Raw genomic sequence first — 20259 nt, forward strand, 5'->3', positions numbered from 1 at the left:
AAGGAGAGAGGAAAGAATTCTAAAGCAGTGGAAGAGCCTAGGAGTACTGCCTAAGAACTAATGGCCCCCTTAAGACAAAAAAAAAAAAGGGTTACAAAAATACCAAGTGTCCAAATAAAGTATGCACACTGCGTCGTTCACAAAAACAGGCAGCGCTGGAGTGTCGGTGAAGAGCATCGGGACCGCATGGAGCACTGGCAACTTTGAGGTGGTGACTAAAGGCTCGCGGTTGCAATATACAGAAACAAACCCTGCTTCTTCTTCTTTTTCTTTTTTTTTTATACTTTAGGTTCTGGGGTACATGTGCAGATCATGCGGGATTGTTGCATAGGTCCACACATGGCAATGTGGTTTGCTGCATCCATCCCCCATCACCTACATCTGGCATTTCTCCCCATGTTATCCCTTCCCGACCTCCCCAGCCCCCTCCCCACTGTCCCTCTCTTGCCACCCCGCCCCCCCCCCCGCCCCCGTCGCAACAGACCCCTGCTTCTTTGTATTCAGGAGATGTTCTGGGCTCACATGGGGAATCTTGGGCTAGGGAATGAAGATGATTTTAAATGTAACAACCCAGAGTCACAGATCCTTAGTCTGGGAAAGTAAAATTTAGCTTTGAGAGTTTAATTGTAATGCTGTTTTGACACAGGTCTTTGACAGGTTGGAATCCTAATCATTCAGGGATTACCAATATTGTGTTACCTACTGTATTAACAAACAAAAAGGAAACTGGTCTCTATGAGAATCTCTATCTGGTGCCTTCAGACGAACATTGACCAGGTTTAGAGAGAAACTTTTTTCCGTCTCTACACCTCCATTTCCAGGGCGAGCTAACTCTCTGGTATCAAGCTCCCCGTGGTGAGTTTCCTTGTACAAGAGTTGGGGGGAGAGGTAAGAAGTGGGAGGCACGGATTCCAGGATAAGAAGTGATGGGGAAGGGGCTGGGCGCAGCCCTGGCTTCTCTGCCTCTCCCGGGTTTCCATAGACAGATCCTTGGTCAGGACTCATGCAATCAGTATGACAAAGAGGCTCGTGAGGGATCAGGACAAAGTCCCAGGTCCTGGGCGTGGGTCTCAGGGTGTCAGGTTCCAAGGACCTTGTCTGCACTGGGGAGCAGCGTTGCGGATTCCCCCACTTCCCTGTGTTTCACTTCTCCCTACCTGTGTTGGGTCCTTCTTCCAGGATACTCACCAGGCGACCCCAGTTCCCACTTCCATTGGATGTAGAAAAGACAATCAGTGCCTTCGAGGTCCCGGTTCTAAAGTCCTCACGTACCCACCAGGACTCAGATTCTACTCAGACACCGAGGTTGGGGTCATGGCGCTTCTAACCCTCCTCCTGCTGCTCTTGGGGACCCTGGACCTGACCAAGACCGGGACGGGTAAGTGCGGCGTCAGGAGGGATACGGCTTCTGCTCGGAGGAGCGAGCGGCCCGCCTGGCGGCGGCGCAGAACCCCGGGAGCCGCACCGGGAGGAGGGTGGGGCGGGTCTCAGCCTCTCGTTGTCCCCAGGCTCTCACTCTTTGAGGTATTTCGGCACTGCCTTGTCCCGGCCGGGCCACGGGGAGCCCCGCTTCATCGCCGTGGGCTACGTGGACGACACGCAGTTCGTGGGGTTCGACAGCGACGCCGCGAGTCCGAGGATGGAGCCGCGGGCGCCGTGGGTGGAGCAGGAGGGGCCGGAGTATTGGGACCGGGAGACGCGGAGGGCCATGGCCAAGGCACAGGCTTTCCGAGTGAGCCTGAGGACCCTGCTGAGCTACTACAACCAGAGCGAGGCCAGTGAGTGACCCCGGCCCGGAACGCAGGTCACGACCCCTCCCCATCCCCCACAGACAACCCGGGTCCCCCCGAGTCTCTGGGTCGAGATCTACCCAGAGGCTGCGGAACCCGCCCAGACCCTTCACCGGGGAGAACCCCAGGCGCCTTTACCCGGTTTCATTTTCAGTTTAGGCCAAAATGTCCGCGGGTTGGTCCGGGCGGGGGCGGCGCTGGATGGGCCCGGCTGACCTCGGGGACCGGGCCAGGGTCTCACAACCTCCAGGGAATGATTGGCTGCGATGTGGAGCCGGATGGGAGCTTCCTCCGTGGGTATCTCCGGTTCGCCTACGACGGCAAGGATTACATCTCCATAAACGAGGACCTGCGCTCCTGGACCGCCGCGGGCACGGCGGCTCAGAGCACCCAGAGCAAGTGGGAGGCGGCCAACGTGGCTGAGCGATTGAGAGCCTACCTGGAGGGCGAGTGCGTGGAGTGGCTCCGCAGACATCTGGAGAACGGGAAGGAGACGCTGCAGCGCGCGGGTACCAGGGCAGTCGGGAGCCTTCCCCATCTCCTGTAGAACTCCCGGATGGCCTCCCACGAGGAGGGGAGGGAAATGAGATCAGCTCTAGAATATCGCCCTCCCTTGAATGGAGAATGGCATGAGTTTTCCTGAGTTTCCTCTGAGGTCCCCCTCTACTCTCTAGAACAATTAAGGGTTGATGTCTCTGAGGAAATGGAGGGGAAGACAGTCCCTGGAATACTGATCAGTGGTCCACTTTGACCCCTGCAGCAGCTTTGGGCACCGTGACTTTTTCTCTCAGGCCTTGTTCTCTGCCTCACACTCAGTGTGTTGGAAAGTCTGATTCTGGCTTCTCTGAGTCCCTCAGCCTCCATTCAGGTCAGGAGCAGAAGTCGCTGTTCCTGCCTCAGAGACTAGAACTTTCCACAGATTAGGAGATTATCCCAGGTGCCTGTGTGTAGGCTGGTATCTGGGTTCTGTGCTCCCTTCCCCACCCCAGATGTCCTGTCCATTCTCAGGATGGTCACATGGGTGCTACTGGGGTGTCTCATGAGAGATGCAAAGTACCTGAATTTTCTAACTCTTCCTGTCAGACCCCCCAAAAACACACATGACTCACCACCTCTTCTCTGACCATGAGGCCACCCTGAGGTGCTGGGCCCTGGGCTTCTACCCTTCGGAGATCACATTGACCTGGCAGCGGGATGGGGAAGACCACACCCAGGAAACCAAGTTTGTGGAGACCAGGCCATCAGGGGATGGAACCTTCCAGAAATGGGCAGCTGTGGTGGTGCCTTCTGGAGAAGAGCAGAGATACACATGCCATGTGCAGCACGAGGGGCTGCTGGAGCCCCTCACCCTGAGTTGGGGTAAGGAGGGGGATGGGTAAGGAGGGGAATGGGGGTGTCATGTCTCTTCTCAGGGAAAGCAGGAGCCCTTCTGGAGCCTTCAGCAGGGTCAGGGCTGAGGCCTGGGGTCAGGGGCCCTCACCTTCTCCTCCTTTCCCAGAGTCATATTCCCAGCGCACCATCCTCACCGTGGGCATCGTTGCTTGCCTGGCCATCCTGGGAGCTGTGGTCATTGGAGCTGTGGTCACTGCTGTGATGTGGAGGACGTTGAACTCAGGTAGGGAAGGGGTGAGGAGTGAAGTCTAGGTTTTCTTGTCCCTTTTGGGGTTTCAAGCCCCAGATAGAAGTGTTCCCCTGCCTCATTACTGGGAAGCACCATCCACACATGGGCCAACCCACCCTGGGGCACTGTGTGCCAGTGCTTACTCTTTTCTGAAGCACGTGTGACAGTGAAGGACAGATGTATCACCTTGATGACTGTGGTGATGGGTCCTGATCCCAGTATTCACAAGTCAGGGGAAGGTCCCTGCTAAGGACAGACCATAGGAGGGCAGTTGGTCCAGGACTCACACCTGCTTTCCTTGTGTTTTCTGATCCTGCCCTGGGTCGGTAATCATAGTTCTAGAAACTTCTCTTGGGTCCAAGACTTGGAGTTTCTGCTAAGATCTCATGGCCCTGCCTCCTCCCTGTCCCCTCACAGGAAGTTTTCTTCCCACAGGTGGAAAAAGGAGCTACTCTCAGGCTGTGTGTAAGTGGTGGGGGCGGGAGTGTGGAGGAGCTCACCCACCCCATAATTCCTCCTGTCCCACATCTCCTGCGGGCTCTGACGAGGTCCTGCTTTTGTTCTAATCCAGGCAGCGACAGTGTCCAGGGCTCTGATCTGTCTCTCATGGATTGCAAAAGTGAGACGCTGAGGGTCTGAAGTGGGCAGGGTTAGGGGCAGAGGGGACAGGACTGGCTAATGTGGATTCTTTGATTGGGACATTTCAAGTGTGTGGTGGGCTGTTCAGAGTGTCATCACTTACCATGACTGACATGAATTTGTTCATGACTATTGTTTTCTGTAGCCTGAGACAGCTGCGTTGTGTGGGACTCAGATGCAGGATTTCTTCACGCCTCCCCTTTGTGACTTCAAGAGCCTCTGGCATCTCTTTCTGCAAAGGCTTCTGAATGTGTCTGCGTCCCTCTTAGCATAATGTGAGGAGGTGGAGAGACAGCCCACCCCATGTCCACTGTGACCCCTGTCCCCACGCTGACCTGTGTTTCTTCCGCAGTCATCTTTCCTGTTCCAGAGAGGTGGGGCTGGGTGTCTCCATCTCTGTCTCAGCTTCATGGTGCACTGAGCTGCAAACTCTTACTTCCCTACTGAAAATAGAATCTGAATATAAATGTGTTTCCTCAAATATTTGCCATGAGAGGTTGATGAGCTAATTAAATAAGTCAATTCCTAAAATTTGAGAGAGAAAATGACCTGAGAACCTTCCAGAATCCGCATGTTCACTGTGCTGAGTCTGTTGCAGGTGGGGATGGAGAAGGCTGTGAGGAGCTGAGTGTGGACGGGGACTGTGCCCAGTTGCTGCTGAGTCCATCATGGGCTTTATGTGGTCAGTCCTCAGCTGGGTCAGCTTCACTGTTCCACTGTCCTTGACCCTTCAGTGGAAACTTGTCCAGCAAAAGCTGTGACCACAGAGAGTTACACATCACCCAGGGCAGCCCCTGCACATGGGAGTCTCTGTTTTTCTGAGACAAAGTTTCAGACTCATTCATCTCCTGGCCTCCTTCTAGGGCTCCTCTTCTGCTCTGCTCTCCTGCCCTCTCTCCCTGCCCTGGTTCTAGTGATCTTGGTGCTGGCTCCAATCCCAATTCATGAATCTAAAGCAGAGTCTAATTTAGATTCATATTTTTTTGTTAAATTGGGTCCATAGTCTAGAGTTGTTCTTTCCTGAAGAGAGAAACCTGGTTGTGTGCTGCAGTGTGTAGGGGGTTGGTGTGGGAGGAGGTGGGGGAGGGAGGCCACAAGCAGCACTGCTGAGAAAAGCACAGGCGGCCTGGATGTCAGTGTGAGGGCACCTTGTGCTGTAGCTGCCGCAAAATAGCATTTGGCCTGAGTCTATGTTAATAAAGATTCTGTCTCGAATAGGAGGTGCTCTACAGTGATCATTCATTCCACTGACATTTGAATCATTCGGCATCTGGGGAACATCATTGAAGTAAAATCAGAAAAATCTCCAGCCTTTTGGAGCATATTTTCCAGTGAGAAGAGGCAGACGATAGATACACTATAACCAGAGTAAGGAAGAAAGGGCTAGAAGGTGGTAAGTGCAGTGAGGCTGGTAATCCAGGGTATGAAGAGTGGGGGCAGGGAAGGTGGCTGTTGTGCTGGGTGGTCAGCATGCACCAGGTTGCAAAGGTGACCTTTGAGAAAAGAGTTGAGGGACGTGTGAGTGTCCACGAGGATATCTGGGGAGGTTCTTTCCAGACAGGGGAAGCTCCAGGGCAAATGCACTAGGGCAGGAAGATGTCTGTGTTTCCAGAAGAACAAGGAGGCTAGGAGGGCTGGACAGAGAGAAACTAGATGGGGTCAGAGGTGTGGTCAGAGCAAGTGGGCTTGAGGTCAGTGGGGTTGGATCTGACCTTTGCTCTGAGTGGGATGGGAGTTAGAGGACAGTTTTGAGCAGAAGGACATTATATGATGTCTCTTTTAAAAGGATCTCTGCTATGCTGAGGATGAAATCAAGAGGTGAGGGACAAGGGAAGCAGAAGGCAAAACAGTAAGAAGCGAGTGCAGTATTCCAGGCTGGAGATGTCGTTACCTGGACTGGGATGTGAGCAGGGGAAATAGTGGGATGTGAGCAGGGGAAATAATGGGACATGAGGGGATTCTGGATGCATTTGAAGATGGACTCACAGCATTTGCCAATGGATTGTATCTGTGGTGTGAGAAAGAAGAATCAAGGACACCCATGGTTGTAAATGAGTTAGTAGAAGGGCACAGCTGCTGTCAGTGGAGAGGGGGAGACTCTGGCAGGAGCATACTGAGGAGGGGGCATCCCAGGCACTCAGTGGAGGAGATGTCTCCTAGGAATGCAGGTGAGGGAGCTGGGGGGAAGTTGAACAGACAACTCCAGAGTTTAGGGGAAAAGACTGGGCTGGAGAAGTAGACTTAGAAGGTCACACCATATAAACAATACTTAAAACCTCAAGCATGGATGAGGGAACCAAGGAAGTGACTGGTTATAGAAGAGAATAAGCACAAGTACTGAACATTGAGCCTCAAGTTCTAAGGGGTCTGATCAGACCACACCCAGAGCAGACTGCACAGCTCTGACCCCACACCTAGAGGACACTTAGACAAGGACCTCCCATGTGCACAGGAATCACCTGGATGTGGTGCTGAGATCCAGGAAGTCTGGAGTCAAGCAAGAGAGATTCTGGATTTATGACAAGGCTGGAGATCCTGCTGCTGGTCTCCAGATCACGCTTGGAGCAGCAAGAACACCAGGATCCCACGTCTGTGCATCAGCCTCACCTGTAGGGCTTGTTATATAAATGATTCCTTGGTCTTGTGCATAACACTGTGAGACAGGGGTTCTGGGGAGTGGCCTGAGGATTTTCTAACCCCCACCAGCAATCCTGTTGCTCAGCCAGATTGGGAACCACTGAGATCAGTGATCAGAGAGTGCCCAGGGTGGGTGGGTCATGTGGGTTTTCAAATCTTGGTTAAAAGCTGTTTTTTCCCTCAGAAAGAAAATGGAGGATGTGTATCATCAATTATGGGGTGTGATATTCCCTGTTGATCTCTCCACCATGGGGTAGAGGCCAGGTGGACAATTCAGGACGTGGCTCTCACACAAAGAACACCTCTGAATGCTCCTCTGACACTGCTCCACACACTGATTTCTCACTCAGTTCTTGGAGCAAACTGGAAAACAAATTTCTGTAATTTACACATAAAGTTGTACATTTGTTATTGGAAGTTAATTTTATTGTGGGGAAGGCCACAGAACAAGACTGAAAACTACGCATCCAGAAACAGAATCCACAGCCCACCCCGGATCAGATCCCTCCTAGAAACAACTGCCCCTGCTGCTGAGCACAGATGCCACTGCTCACACCTCTGACACCCTGGTGCTAGACACTGACCCTGAGGCTAGGACAGATGTCACTGCTGCACCTGGAAACTGGACATCACCACTGCCACTCAGCCACCTTTACTAAAATGCATTCTGCACAGTCCCAGCCTCTCTGTGTCACCTCATTCTGGCTCAGAGTCTGGCAGTAATATAGGAATTAAGTTGAAATTAGGCAGATAGCAAGGGTATGGAAGACTCAGTATGGTTTTCCTTTTAATGAAAAGCAGCCCCGTATCATTTTCTTTTCTAACAAAGAGCTGCCTGTAAAATCAAGCTTCAGACATAGACAAGCAAGCTGGGAGCTCTCACGGGTGAATGTGGCAGCTGTGCCAATAGGAAAAGGACACCTGGGACTAGGCATGTTCACATGGTGGCTCCATCTTCCCTTCTCTTCACCAGCCACATGTACAGTAAGGAGAAGACAACATGGCACTCACCTAGTGGAAAGCCTATTAGTATAATAGGATTAGGGTGGGGGAACAGCTTTTCCCATGCACTATGTAAATGTCACACCTGGTCCAACCAACCTGTGGGCCCTACATAAATCAGACACCATCTCCTCAAGCCTGCCTATAAAATCTAGGGCACTTCAATTCCAGGCTGGAATTTCCTTTCAGGCACCCCTCTCTCTCACACCAGAGAGCTGTTACCCTTTGTCTTTCTTTTGCCTATTAAACCTCTGCTTATAAACTCACTCCTTGTGTGTTGGTGTCCTTAATGTTCTTGGTGCAAGATGGCAAAAGTCCCATTATTTACCCCAGACAATGACACAGCTTCAGCAGGTGTTCATCTGACTGGTGGAGCCTAAGACTCATGCCCATGATCAACTGCAGGGGTGACTGGAGTGTTGCACTCTTCTAGGGAGCGAGGTGGTTTCTGTCTCCTCTCTACATTTTACATGTTGTAAACCAAAAATGAACTTCAAAGCCACCCCTCTCAACCATCTTAATGAACACCCTCACCCAGGGCACTCAAAAGTTCACCTGGAAGACTGGCTCAGGCCATGATGGGAAGCAGGTGTTGAACATGCCTCATTAAGCCCTCTTCCCTTTTGGAATTCAGGAAAAGCTGACCAGTATTTACCATCAACACAGACCCTAAGTCTGATCAGAAACACTTACAATCTTTTCTCTCTGAAGCTTGCTGCTTGGAGGCTTCATCTGCATTATAAAATTTTGGACTCCACAACCTCTTATCATAACCCAGACATTCCTTTCTATTGATAATAACTGAATCAATTGCCAATCAGAACATTTTAAAATCTACCTATATCCTAGAAGCACTACCCCCCCCGACTTGCTTCAAATTGTTCCGCCTTTCTAGACTGAACCAATGTACATCTTAAATGTATTTGATTGATGTCTCATATCTTCCTAAAATGTAAAAAACCAACCTGCACCCCAACTACCTGAACACATGTTCAGGGCTGTATCATGGGCTGAAGTCACTTATATTTGGCTCAGAATAAATCTCTTCAAATATTTTATAGAGTTTGACTCCTTTCATTGACGATGTGGAATTCTGATGTAATAAAAGGGTTCAAGTGCTGAGTGTGAGGGGTGGGAAAAGAATGACAAATTTTAATTATTGGAGCGGTGATCCAAGACAAGAACTTTATCTGGTACCTGGGAGGCACTCGGAGTGTCTGAATGAACCAGTGATGAATAAATAACATCTTTCCACCCATTCCCTTGAAAATAAGTTATTACCTCAACTGTTTGTCTATTCCAGTTCATACTCTAGATTATTGGAGTGGCATTGTGTGATGGTGAAATGATTATTCACACATCTTTCCTTGGCATTGTCTCTTACTAGGATTTTAAAAACCAGGTTTGTAAGATCTCGGAGGATCTGGGTGCACACTGATGTCTTATATTAACATTTATATGTTCTTGTGTGTGGAAATATTTCTGGGGAGAGAATCTCTACCATTTGTTAGGTTTTTTGTTTTTGAGATGAAATTCTACTCTTGTTGCCCAGGCTAGCGTGCAATGGCAGGATCTCAGCTCACCACGACCTATCCCTTCTGGGTTCAAGCAATTCTGCCTCAGCCTCCCGTGTCGCTGGGCTTACAGGTAAGTGCCACCATGCCTGGCTAATATTGTAATTTTAGTAGAAATGGGGTTTCTCCATTTTGATCAGGTTTGTCTCGAACTCCTGACCTCAGGTGATCAGCCCACCTCAGCCTCCCAATGTTCTGGGATTACACACAGGAGCCACTGTGCCCTGGCACATTTACTTGTTTTTATGTGACCCCTTCAGAGGCCTAAAAGAAAATTCTAACTTCCAATGAACAGCTGGTAGCAACCTGTCTTTAGCCCTTAGAACATGAAATAAATGCTTACATTTTGTTTATCTTTTCCTCTGGGACCGAAGATGGTAGAGGTTTACTTGCTTACTCTTTCTATAAGCTTCTCTCTGTGGGATGGTGATGGGGTTTTCCTCCATCCAAGTAACTTTCTGATTCTCCAACAGCAGCTGGAAGTCCTAGAATTTGACTCAGTTCTGACACTAACTACCTGGAGCTCACCTCAGACTCCACAGGTTTAAGGGCTCAGTCCCACAAGACTGTCCTCACTTCAGATGCAAGTCACAAGTATCAGGTCCCAGGTTACCTGTACTTGTGCCTAATATGGCTGCAGAGTCAGGGGTTTCTCACTTCCCAAGGCTTCATAATTCTTTAACTCAAATAACTCAGGAAGTTTCTATTGTCATGCAAACCATAAAACATCACAGACCGTTCTCAATCAGTTTAGAGTTTTATTTTCCCATGCTGAAGATGCACCTTGGAAAAAGAGACACAAATAACTGTACCATCTGTGACCCATGCTTTTCCTAAGAGGGTTTTGAGGGCTGCAATATTTACAGGGGAAAAGCAGGCAGGAGAGTAAGAAGGAACAGTCAACTATGCTTTCATCTCATGTTTAGTAAATCTGCATTTTACATAAGATAAAGAAAACATTGGGTAGAGAAGTCAAATACGCGTTTGTCTCTGGGTGGGTGGAGGGATGATTTCTAGTCTTGTGTTTTTTCTGTACCTGTGAAGATTAGCTGTTAATTTACATTGTCAGGGGGAAATTAAACAAAACTCTGTTTCAGAGTAAAGATGCTGGGGCCCACAAGGAATTATCCTGTGAGCAATTTGTGAGGGAGGCCACCTGGGGAGATACGTGGTCTTCTATCTTTGCAGTTAGTTGTTTACACACAAAAGAAAGGCAGTTTTTCCATCACTCAGTTTCCAAACTTAAGGTTTCCCTTTGGTAGAGTTTGGAGTTCTGAAATTTTATTTTCCTTTCACACTCAGTATTGCAGTTTATTATTGTTATAGTTTAAATCAGCTGTCCCCAAATTTTTGGTACCAGGGACCAGTTTTATGGAAGACAATTTTTCCATGGACCAGCAGAGGTGGCAGGGGGCGGAGGGGAATGGTCTCAGGATGAAACTGTTGCACCTCAGATGATCAGGCATTAGTGTGTCATAAGGAGCATGCAACCTAGAGCCCTTGCATGCACAGTTCACAATAGGGTTCATGCTTCTATGAGAATCAAATTCCACCACTGATCTTACAGCAGGCAGAGCTCCTGTGGTCATGCTCATGCTCTCTTGCCCACCAATCACCTCCTTCTGTGTGTTCTGGTTCCTACCAGGCCAGGAATCTGTTCCAGTCCACAGCCCGGGGCTTAGGGACCCCTGGCTTAAATTATGTGACTATAGCAGAACACCTGAGACTGGATAACTTATAACAAACAGAAATTTATTTGATTCATGGTTGTTGAGAATGGGAATTCCAAGATCAAGGGATTGTATCTGGTACAAAGCAAAAGGGCAGAGAGGGAGAGAAGTAGAGGGAAAAAGAGGTCAAATTCACAGCCTCAGATCCTTTTATGATAAGACTTAATCCATTAATGGGGGCAGAGCTCTGATTGTCCAATCACCTCTCAGAGGTCTCACCTCTTAAAGATGTTGCATTGGGGATGAATCATCCAACAGATGCATTTTTGGACAAACATTCAAACCATAGCAGTTATAAAGGATACAAATGAGCAGCCAGATGAAGTATGCACAGGGTGAGGTCTGGAAGGGCTCTGAGCACAGGAGCCTCTGTTCCCATGGAGATAGGGTGCACCATCCCCCCAGCACGTGGACACATGGGTGTGCTCACCAATTGTAAAGCTCTCCAAAACCCAATCTCTAGAGGTTTCTATGGAAGTTTCATGTGTAGGCAAGATTAATTAAATCATCGGCCATTGGTGATGGAACTCAACCTCCAGCCCCTCTTTCCTTTGCAGAGGTAAGGGATGGGGCTGATAGTTCCAATCCTCTAATCACAGCTTCATGTTTCTGGCAAGCAGCTCCCATCCTGAAGCTACCTAGGAGCTCCTCAGCCCATAGTCATCTCATTGCCATGTTAAAGTCATGCTTATCACTGATGAGACTGTAAATGTTTTATAACCTGTTTGTCAGGAAGTAGGGACAAAGGCCAAATATTTTTATTGGGGCCATAGATCACACCCTGGTCTTTGACCACATTATCTCTTTTTATAATATTTATTTATTTATTTTACAGACAAGGTCTTGCTCTGTTGCCCAGGGTAGAATGCAGTGGTACAATCATAGCTCACTGTAACCTTGAATTCCTGGGCTCAAGTGATCCTTCTGGCTCAGCCTCCTGAGTAGATAGCATCACAGTTGCACACCATCATGCCCAACTAATTTTTAATATTTTGTAGGAATAGGGTCTCACTATTTTGCCCAGGCTGGCTCAAACTCCTAGCCTTAAACAATGCTTCTATCATGGCCTTCCAAAGTGATGAAATTACAAGCATGAGCCACTGTGCCTGGCCAATCACAGATATCCTATATCAGAGGAATCATAAGAGTAAAAAGAACTTGGCATATTACCAGAATCCTGTTCAGTCATTAACAATTATCCCAGTGTAGTGCAACAACAGGGGTAGTCTCAGCAACATATAGATGCACCCTTTCAGGCATCTGGGAAAATTGAGCTAAGAGACAATATCATCTCTTGCTTGCTTGTGCCTCTTTCGAGTAGTTCATGTTATATTGGGTTTTCCTCATTACATAACCCATTTATTCATTCATTTACCCTCAGTTATTATTTCCCCTTCTCTTCATTTATACCAAACATTTCCAGTTTTGGAAGGAACACGAGGTTCTGCTGCTCTGCTGGCCTGGACTGCGGGGAGCAATACTGTTCTAGCAAGTGTCTCCCATCAGCCCATTCCAGTTAACAGAGGTTAGAGTTATGCAGGTAGAGAACTGGTTGGCTATATGACCCCAGGTAATACAGCTGCATTCAGTATTAACCCCAACTTATCCAGATGCAGTGAATGTACAACCTCCTTCTTCAGGCCCTCAGGAATTCTTGCATCACAGACATAAAATATATTTACAGTTTCCTGCTTAGGAATAATTCCTGTTTCTGGATGCTATTTGCATCCCTAGTCCTGGGACCATCAGGTATGAGAAAAGCAAGATGAGGTAAAGTACAGGCATCACTCCCGTTTCCTCCCACCTTGGGAAGAATTGTATGTAGATCACACCAGCACCTTCCCCGCTCCACCAGGAAAAGAGAGATACTCTCATGTCAAATGTGAGCCCAGTCATGAAAATGTGTAAGCCCGCCCTTCATGTTTATGTCTCCCCAATCCTGCTTTATACAGTCAATGTTTCAATGGACTATTTTAATTCTCTATGGAACTCTTCCTCTGAGGCAGATATTTCTCTGATCATTGTTGGACATTGTGGGGAAGTGTGCTTCCTGGTGTAATGTGGCTCAGTGGTCCACATGGTGGCAATGCCTCCCATTCAGGCTCATTTTTTTTTTTTTTTTTTTTTGTCTCTGCTTATCTCTGTCTCTTTTGTTGTTAAAGGGAACACTTCTTTTTTTTCTTCTTCCTTTGAAACACAGTCTCACTCTGTCTCCCAGTGGAGTGTAGTGGCACCATCTGAGCTCACTGCAACCTCTGCCTCTCAGGTTCAAGGCATTCTCCCGCCTCAGTCTGACTTTTGTATTTGTTTACAGTGGGAAGATGAGTTTAAAATGAGCTAGTCTGTGACGGTTTAAACCAGAAGATCTCTAAACCTCCAACAGTCATTTGCATTTCAAATTCTGCAAAGGATAATTTAACACCTCACAGGAAAAGTTAATATATTTTATCTTGGTGCCTAGTTGAAACCTCAATTTCAGTTTTAACAACCTTACACACACAAAATACACACACACACCACTATGTTATACAGTCATGCCCTGTATAATGATGTTTGGGCCAATGATGGATCATATATATGACTGTCATCCCATGAAAGTTTCATGGAGCTGAAAAATTCCTATCACCCAGTGACACTGCAGTCATCATAAATTCATAGTACTATGCATTAATCATGTGTTTGTGATGATGGTGCTGTAAACAAACCTACTACACTGCCAGCCCTATAAAAGTCTAGCACATAGTTATTTATAGTACATAATACTTGATAATAGAGGGCTATGCTATGTTTTATGTACTTACTATAGTTTTCATTGTTATTTTAGAGTGTGGTCCTTCTATATATCAAAAAAGTTAACTGAAAATGGCCTCAGCCAGGTAGTTTAGGAGGTATTCCAGAAGCAGGCATTGTTATCATAGGAGATGGCAGCTCCATGAATGTTATTACCCCAGAAAATCTTCCAGTGGGACAATATATGAAGGCTGAAGATGGTTGATGTTGTTGATCTTGACCTCATGTCAGCCTAGGCTAATGTATGTCTTTATTTTTACCGAAAAAGATTAAAAGATAAAAAAATAGGAATGAGTTTTTGGAATGAGAATATAAAGAAAAATATTTTTGTCGAGCTGTGTAATATGTCGATGTTTTAAGCTAAGTGCTGTTACAAAAGAGTAGAAAAGTTTTAAAAGTTTATAAAGTTAAAAAGACTACAGAAAGCTATAGTAACTAATCTATTATCAATTTGTTATTAATTATTAATAAATGACCAATAATAAAATTATTAGTTAATTATTAATTAATAAGCTAATTTATTAAGGAAATAAAATTATTGTTAAAATCATTTTAGCGTAGCCTAAATGTACAGTGTTTATAAAATATAAGCAGTGTGCAGTAATGCCCTAGGCCTTCACATTCACTCACCACTCACTCACTGACTCAACGAGAGCAACTTTCAGTCCTGCATGCTTCATTCATGGTGAGTGTCCTAGACAGATATGCTATTTTAAAAATCTTTTTTATTTTTATCACATTTTCACTATACCTTTTCTCTGTTTACACGTTTAGATCCACAAATACATACTATTGTGTTAGAACTGTCTAGGGTATTCCATACAATAACATGCTATACAAGTTGATAGTCTAGGAGCAATAAGCTTTTTTGTGTAGCCTAGGTGTGCAGTAGGTTATTCCATCTAGGTTTGTGTAAGGACACTCTATGATGACCACACATGACAAAATCACCTAAGGACTCATTTCCCAAATGCTATCTCACCATTAAGCAAAGAAAGACTGTATGTGTATGTAAGTTATTTGAAGTTTAAACATTTTCAATTTGATATACTTGTGTCTCATTTAAGAAATATTTTCCATTCTATCAGCTGTTGCTAAAAAAAAAAAAAAAAAGAGAGAAATGGGTGGGTGTAGTGGCTCACACCTGTAATCCCAGCACTGTGGGAGGCCGAAGTGGGTGGATCATTTGAGCCCAGAAGTTTGAGACCAGACTGGGTAACCTGGCAAAACCCCATCTCTATTAAAAATACAAAAATGAGCCGGGCATGGTATTGCACGCCTGTAGTCCCAGCTACTCAGGGCGCTGAGGCAGAAGGATCACCTGAACCTTGGGAGGTGGAGGCTACAGTGAACCATGATAAGGCCTGAAGTTTAGTCTAAGTGACAGAATGAGACCTGACTCAAAAAAGGAAAAGAAAAAGAAAAAAGAAAGATTTTTGTACCCAAATATTTTTAGGTTATCCTCTTAATAACTTTGGTAGTAACTGTACTTTTTCATATTTGTCTTTACTGCTTATATAATATTTTGGTTATATCAAGGTGTAGAGATATAATTTAATCATGGCTTGTTTGGTAGACTACAGATGCTGGGAAAGGGCTTAGGAGATCAAAACACGGGATAGAGGCTGGGTGTGGTGGCTCAGGCCTGTAATCCCAGCATTTTGGGAAGTTGAGGTGGGTGAATTGTTTGAACTCATGAGTTTGAGACCAGCCTGGGCAATATAGTGATACCTCATCACTACAAAATTTTTTAAAAAAACGTTAGTTGGGTGTGGTAGCATGTGTCTGTAGTTTCAGCTATTGGGAGGCTGAGGCTAAAGGATTGCTTCAGACAGGAAGGGAGGTCAAGGCTGAAGTGAGCAATGATTGCGCCACTGTGCTGCAGCTTGTAAGGGTTTTTTGTTGTTGTTGTTGTTTGAGACAGGGTCTCACTCTGGATAGAAATCTCCATAGATTATATTACATGAAAAAAACAAAGAAAGAATGACAAGGATCAAATTAAATGAAGTAATTTCTATATGGAAGGTTTTCTGATGATTTTGATCGTTATTTTTTTGTTTGTTTCCTAGAAATTTTTCTTTTTTTTTCCAGAAATTATGTATGATAAGAATAATGGGCCAGGCATGGTGGCTCACACTTGTAATCCCAGCACTTTGGGAGGCTGAGGTGGGTGGATCACCTGAGGTTGGGAGTTCAAGACCAGCCCAGCCAACATAGTGAAACCCCATTCCTACTAAAAACACTTTATTTATTTATTTATTTATTTATTTATTTATTTATTTATTGGTGGTGGCTCATGCCTGTAATCCCAGCTACTCTGGGAGTCTGAGGCTGGAGAATCACTTGAACTAGGGAGGCAGAAATTGCAGTGAGCCGAGATGTGTGTCATCACTCTACAGCCTGGGCAACAAGAGTGAAACTCCATTTAAAAAAAAAACTGAGGAGAGCAGCGGGACCTACATTGTGACTCACTCTCTCTGCACTGCTTCCCCCGCACTGCCTGTCCACACTGACTGCGCAGCCAAGTTGGAGGAGAAGCCTAAGGAGGGCATGAAGATGGAGAATGACCACATCAACCTGAAGGTGGCTGGGCAAGATGGCTCTGTGGTGCAGTTCAAGATCAAGAGGCACACACCACTGAACAAGCTGAAGAAGGCCTACTGTGAGAGGCAGGGCTTGCTTGTTAATGAGACAGATTAGATTCGGGTTTGACAAGCAGCCAATTAATGAAACTGACACTCCAGCACAGCTGGGCATGGAGGAGGAGGACACCCTCGACGTGTTCCAGCAGCAGACAGAAGGTGCGCCAGAGGCCCAGGACCCATCCCCCTGCCACCCCTCCCACCCCACTCCCTGCTTAGTAGCTGGTGTTGGTACACAGGCAAGGATTGGCACAACCAAAATTGGCTTTTTTCTTTCTCTTAATATGGAAGAAATTCCCACATTTCTTATTTAGTAATGGTGTCATGGACTCAGATTTCTTCTAGTATTTGCTTCTGATGAATAATGATGATTTATACATAAAAAAGTAAGATTAAGTATTGTTGAATTTGCAGTTATGTTGTTGTGTAAAAGAGCTACTTCCAAGTGTGGTTACAAAGGAACCCGTGGAATGATGACTTCATGTTCTTGTGAGTTTGTCCTGTGCTGCTTTCCAAATATGTATTGAATTTGTGCATTAGTCTGGTGATTTCAGTTCTGTGATATATTTTGGGGTCTATACCAATTAAGCATTTCCATAGTTCTGTCTATTGTCCTTCCTTGAGGATCCATTGCTGCTTGGTGGCCATTTTCTGCCTTTTTATAATCACCTGAGTAATGACCCATCATCTCTTGCTTGCTTGAAATGTTGTTGAAAATGTTCTCATTTCCTGTTTGCTAGGCTTGGGTGGCATGTTTGTTGGCTCTGTTGTGTTTATTCACCAATTTGTACATTATTTGTTGCCCTTTACTACTGTAAACAGTAAAATAGTTTGATATTCTGTCAAAAAAATTATGATAAATGGCCATTTCCACTGACTCCTGACTTTCTGGTTTCCCTTCATCTCCACTGACATCAGGACTTTCCTCAGCATCATGAAAGTCCTGCAATTATAGCCATTTAGAACTTTTGAAAAATGCAGGCACTCTCTTCCAAACCAGTATTTGTTAAAGCTGCAGCGAGAGTGTTTTTTGGTTTCTTGGGAGACAGAGAGGATGAAGGGGGCACTCACACACAGAACATGTATTCCAACACCCCTGTCTTCATCCACATTTGTTTCCTTCCTATACATTATACCAAAACATTTCTCACATCTAATCCTGTTTAGTTAGGCCACGACTAAGTCAAATTTAAAAGCAACTCAACATTTAGAACCACTCTGAGTGTGGAAAATCTCAAATCTTTTCCCCTGCTCTCACACCACAACAACTATCAACACAGAAGATTTCCCTGATGAAATGTAGGGAATTTATCCAACAAACAAGCAATCAGTTCTGTGATGGACACCAGCTGGGTGTCCTCTAACTCAATTCTGATACTGTCTCCCTATATACAGCATCACATCCCATGGGTTGAGGGCTCAGTCCCTATGACTGTCCCCTTCCCACTCCTGATGCCAATCTCAAGCCTCAGGTTACTTTGCCTGTGTTTCTAACTGACTTGCTATAAATCCATTTCTCATATTTGATTAATTTGCTAGAATGGCTCACATAACTCAGAGAAACACTCACATACATTTACCAGTTTATTTTAAAAGGTATTCTAATAGATAGAAATAAAGAGCCACATGAACAGATACATAGGGCAAGTTCAGAAGGGTCCCCAGTGCAGGAGCTTCTGTCCCATTGGGTTGGGATGCACCACCCTCCCTGGCACATGGCTGAGTTCTTGTTCATCTTCCTCTAAGCCTCTCTGTATTCAACTATCCAGAAGCTCTCCAAACTCTGCTCTTTTGGATTTTGATGGAAGCCATATTTTGTATGCATGATTCATTAAATCACTGTCCATCAGCTTAACCTTCAGCCTCTCTCCCCTAACTTCCAGTGATATGATCCTTATCTAGAAAAACCTAAAGACTAAACCAAGCAACTATTAGATTTGATAAATAAATTTAGTAAAGTTGTAGAATGCAAAGTCAACATACAAAAATTAGTATAATATCTACACATTAGTAATGAAGTAGCTGAGAAAAAAATTTAAAAAGCAATTCCATTTACAATAGCTAGGAAAAAATGCCTAGAAATAAGTTTAAGCAAGGAAGTCAAAAATCTCTTGAAATCTATACAGCAGTGATGAAAGAAAGAAGATGCAAACAAATGGAAAGATATTCCCTGCTCATGAATTAGAATTAATATTAGTAAAATGACCATACTTCCCAAAGCAATCTATAGAGTCAAGGGAATCTCAATAAAATGCCAATGTTATTTTTCACAGAAGTAGAAAAAATAATTCTAATATTCCTATGGAACCCCAAAATTAAAAAAACTGAAATAGCCAAAACAATCCTGAACAAAAAGAACAAAGCTTGATGCAAAATATATTAAAAGGCTATAGTAACTAAATGGTACTGATATAAATATAGAATGCTACTGATATAAAAATGGACATGTCAATCAATGTCAATCAGTGGAACATAATAGAGAATCCAGAAATAAGTCCATATGTTTATAGCCAACTGACTTTTAACAAAGGTGCCAAGAACACACTGAAAATGGATAGCCAAATGCAGAAGAATGAAATCAGATCCGTTTCGCTAACTGTATATAAAAATCAACTCAAGTTGAATTATATATTTAAATGTAAGATCTGAAACTATAAAATAACTGGAACAACACCTCAGGAAATCATTCTAGGACATCAGTCTGGGCAGATTTTATGGTTAAGATTTCAAAAATACAGAAAACATCAAACAAAAATAGACAAATAGGACTATAGTAAAGTAAAAAGCTTCTGCACAGCAAAGAAAACAATCAACTGAGTGAAGAGATAATTTTTCTGGCAAGGGACTAATATCTAGAATATATAAGAAACTCAAACAACTTAAGAATTAAAAAACCAAATAATCTCATTAAACAGTGAGCAAAGGACATGAATAGACATTTCTCAAAATAAGACATAGAAATGGCCAACAGGTGCGTTAAAAAAAAAAAAAAAGGTCAATATCACTAACCATCAGGGAAACGCAAATCAAAACCACAATGACATGTCTTCTTCCCCCAAATAGAACCGACACAACTAAAATGACAAAAACCAACCAACCAAACAACAACAAACAAACAGATGCTGGTGATGTGGAGACAAGGGAACCCTTACACACGATTGATAGGAGTTTAAATTAGTACGGCCACTATAGAAAACAGTAAGGAGAGTTTTTAAAAATATAAAAACAGAACCAGTATGTTATCCAGCAATTTATGAGTGGGGTTGCAAAACTCTGGAGTTCAGGGCTGGCAGACAGCAGGGCCTGGGGGTGCTTAGGTAGCCGCAGGAGAATGAAATCAGATGCCTAAGTCCCAGAGTATGGAAGTGAGGGAGGTGAGGGGCTGCCCTCAGAGGGCAGGAGATTAACAGAATAATTCTTGACACCTATTGGGAATAGGGAGGATTCAAGCCAACAGGATCCAGGGCAAGGGGTCAGAAGCTTGTGCCAGGCTTGTTGCTGAGCTCTTTGTAACCCACAACCATCTTCAGACTCCAACCCAAGTCGGGCACACATCCTCCGAGAACAACATCTCCTTGGCTCCAGCAGAGGGGCCTGCTCTCTGCCTGTGACCCTGTGGCCCCTGGACCTGGCATGGTGGCTTCTGCTGTCAAAGGCAATGAGAGGCAGCCATTCAGCAAGCTGAGTGCTGTGACCCTAGGCCTCCTGGCGCTGGACTCTGATACAACAACAAGGTCCTAGCTCAGAAAGTACGGCCTTGGAACAATTACCCTGGGCCCCTTAGCACCTGGCCTTAGTTCTCTTCTTCAGGACCCTAGGGACTTCCTTCTTCTC

General features: G+C 45.2%; 2 pseudogenes; both read left to right on the forward strand.

Annotated features, from left to right (window-relative positions):
* Positions 1–977: 977 nt before the first annotated feature.
* On the forward strand, positions 978–5270 carry LOC110567264 (class I histocompatibility antigen, Gogo-B*0101 alpha chain-like; annotated as a pseudogene).
* Positions 5271–12758: 7488 nt separating this feature from the next.
* LOC110567263 (uncharacterized) lies at positions 12759–20036 on the forward strand (annotated as a pseudogene).
* Positions 20037–20259: the final 223 nt, after the last annotated feature.

Source organism: Aotus nancymaae, unplaced genomic scaffold, assembly GCF_030222135.1.
Source record: "Aotus nancymaae isolate 86718 unplaced genomic scaffold, 86718_ANA_hifiasm-v0.15.2.pri h1tg000027l, whole genome shotgun sequence".
NCBI classification, from domain to species: Eukaryota; Metazoa; Chordata; class Mammalia; order Primates; family Aotidae; genus Aotus; species Aotus nancymaae.